Genomic DNA, 3,478 nt, shown 5'->3' with positions numbered 1-3,478 from the left:
GCTGCGCCCGCCGCGGCCTGCGCCCTGGCTCCCTCTAGTCCTTTCTTTGGCTTCTCTGCTTGTCCCCACCCTCTTTCCCTCCGGTCTTCTGCCTCTCTCCACCCCTCTTACCCGCCCTTTCCCCTTCCCCTCCGTGGTCTCCACCCCCGCTCCCTCCTCCCAGCTTCCTGCCATCTCTTTCTTTCTGGCTCCCCTTTCTCCCCCTGGCGTCCCCCTTTCTCCCGCGCCAGACTCCCTGCTCAGATTTCTTCGTCCCCAGGGTAAGACGGAGTGCACCGCACCCCCTGGAGCGGCCCGCCCAAGCCGCTGAGCCAAGCTTGGCACATCTGGGTCCGCCGCTATGCATCCTGCCTGCTCACCCTGCCTGGCTTCGAGGAGGAGGCCCTCTTCTCTAGAGTTCTCCCAGGCTTTTACCGACCCCTTTCTTTCCTCTGAGCGCCCTTGCCCCTACCTGGGCAGCGAGAAGAACATTACTGGTCCTAGACTGCCCATGCCCTCAGCGAGCTCATCCTGTCCTACTGTGGGCTCAGACTGCCACGTTCATTACTGAGTTCCCAGGTACGCATCAGAGGCTCCACTACCCCTCCCCCAGGGCACAAAACTTAGCAACCCCACCCTTTTATCCAACCCCATGCTGGCCATCTTCTCTTCTTGCCTACATTAAAAATGTGCCAACTATGGTGGCCAGGATACAAACCTAGCCCAAGAGAAAACAAGGCCCATGTGCTTAACTACTCGGCCAGCAGGCCTGTGGTGAACTCAGCGCTGCGCCTCTATTATTAGAACCTGTGCCAATGCTATTTGTGCTTCTCCTTAAGCCTCAGAACAGCCCAAGAGATAGAAAGGCATTTCTCTCGTTGTGAACAGCAAAACAAAGCTTGGACCGGCTCAGTTTCCTGAAACTAGCGGTTATTGCTGATCTCTCTTCTCATCCCTTCTGATCCAATGTTTTGTTTTGTTTTGTTTTGTTTTGTTTTGTTTTAGACAGAGTCTTGCTACTTAGTCCAGGCTGGCCTCAGAATCATAATGATCCTCCTGCCTTGGCCTCCCGAGTGCTGGCTTGGCCAGATCCAGCTTTTGTGTGCTTCCACAACCTTCTGAAACAGACCAGGTTGTTCATTACACTGCTTTCCTCACTGACCACGAGATAGACGTCTGTCTCTTCCAGGCGGTATATTTCACAATCTGTCCCCAACCAACTTCCAACTGCCTGGTTTTCCACTTCCTTCGTTACACTCCATTTGCATTTCTTTCCTTACACTCCCTCATGCCCCCAGATGCCAACACCACCAATCCTCTTAAATTCCCCCAAATAAGCTCAGAATACTCTTCATTCCTAGACCCAACTTGGCTAGAAAACTACTCCCTCAGTGTCCAAGCTAAACGCTGCCAGCTTGCATGCAGCACACACCTCCCCCAACCTCCAGCTTTTGTACTTGCTTGCCTAAGCCTCCATTTGGACCATCCTGCTGCAGTAGTTTTGAGACTGCCACATGGTAACCATTGGTTATTGTGTCTAGTCCATCTTTGCCTGGACCAGGTATATAGGAGACACCTCCCTCGCCCCCCACAGATATAAATGCAGTTGATGTCTGAGTGGCTCCAGGAACAGCAGTGGAACTGAGAGGGTCCCTCTTACCCCAGGGACCATGCTTGCATTGGAGCTGTGGCTGACTCTACGCTGCAGAGCTAGTCCTTCATCTTCCAGTCATTAAGACGAATGCACCAGCCCCTGGCCAGGCTGAGCAGGTGTCTGTTCTAGCAGTCTGGTTCCCTTCTGGAGAAAGAAACCGGTTTCTTGGTGGGGGCTAATTCCTGCACTGCCAACTCAGCCCACATATGGGTGCTTGAGAAAGCGCCAAGGGTCTATTTTAATGAACAAATGGTGGTGTTTAACCCAACATCTGTGTAAGATAGCATGGCGTGATAGAAGCTTCGGAGTCAGATTGTTTGGCTGTGCATCATTGCTTCACTGCTCCTGCCAGGACCTGGAAGGAAGGGCTGCTTAACCTCATTGTGCCTCTGTTTCTTCATCTGTAAATTTTTTAACTCAGCAGATGATACTGAGATTAAGCATTTGCTAAGTGCTGGGGACCATTTTAGGGGCTAAGAATACAAAATATATATGTGGTTTCTATTCATTGAATGCCTCCTGTACACTAGGCGCTATGACAAGCATTCTATATTCATTGTTCTACTTGATCTTTACACCAGTTCTATAAAATATTTGTTATTAGCTCTGATTCACTGACAGAGAAAGCAGGGCTTATAGGTTTGGAGGAACTGACCATGTTCACAGAACTGGTAGGGACCGTTTAAGCAGGAGCCCAGTGAGGCTGACTCCACACCCACATTCCGAGTACTTCTGTGTATTCCCCACATTTTCCTTTCTCACAGGAACCGAGAAAGGTTAAGATACTCGCCTAAAGAAATTCAACTTTTGTGGTGGTTAATCTTGATTATTAACTTGATTGGCTAGAGACGCACTTCTGGGTGGGTCTGGGGGGTGAACTGGGGTATATCTGGCCGCTGGCTCTTCCTCTCTGGCTCTGCTTCCCAGGTGCCTGTCAGGTGGGCACATTCCTCCATCATGTCCTCCCCCCAGGATGTTTCTGCCTTACAGCTAACTGATCACGGGCTGAAACCTCTGACTCTGTGAGCCAAATTAACTCTCTCCTCGTGTAAGCTGTGTGTGTCAGATGTATTGCCCCAGCAGTGAAACACTGATTAACTCGATTTGTAAGTGGGGTGTTGGGACTTACACCGAGGTCTTAGGATCCCAGTTTCAGGGCTTTTCCTTCAGCATCCCTTAGTACAACCTGGAGGGACATTCTGAGTCTCCTCTGTGTGCTAATTTCCCCTAGAGCTGAGAGTCAGATGGGCAGCCAGGAACTTCAGCTGGGTACTAGACTGATGACAAGATTTGTTTGTTCGAGACAGGGTCTCACTATGTAGTTCAGGCTGGCCTTGAATTCACTGCGTAGCCCAGGCTGGCCTTGAACTCGTGGCGACCCACCTGTCTCAACTTTCCAAGTGCTGGGACTACAGGCATGTGCCACCCCTCCCAGCTAGTGATGACAGGATTTCTGTGAGCAGGAGACCTAAGGGAACAAACATTAGGAGAATCTTTTCCGTTTTCTAAAAAAGGCATCAGGCCGTGTGAGGGTCAGTGCGCCACCTGGTGGGCATAAACTTTGAGCCTCAGGAACCAAGTCGCTCCTTAGAAGGAAGATCTCTGTAGTGGCTTTGGGACGTTATTTTTAGCCTCTGGAATTTTGGAACCCTTCAAAGGCAGTGGAGCAGACTCTGGAAAAGCATAAATGTGCAGAAAGACCTTGATTCTATCCAACTGAACAAATCTGGTCTAAGCACCTGCCAGTTGCAAACACCTAGGTGTGGCAGGCAGAAATGACGTGGACTGTGTGTTTGCACCCTGCAGGGCCTGCTGTGGGCAAAAAAACAGCCATTGATGATGGTT

Source organism: Chinchilla lanigera, unplaced genomic scaffold (assembly GCF_000276665.1).
Source record: "Chinchilla lanigera isolate Chin_1 unplaced genomic scaffold, ChiLan1.0 scaffold00106, whole genome shotgun sequence".
Classification (NCBI taxonomy): domain Eukaryota; kingdom Metazoa; phylum Chordata; class Mammalia; order Rodentia; family Chinchillidae; genus Chinchilla; species Chinchilla lanigera.
Note: the sequence above shows the minus strand (reverse complement) of the source record.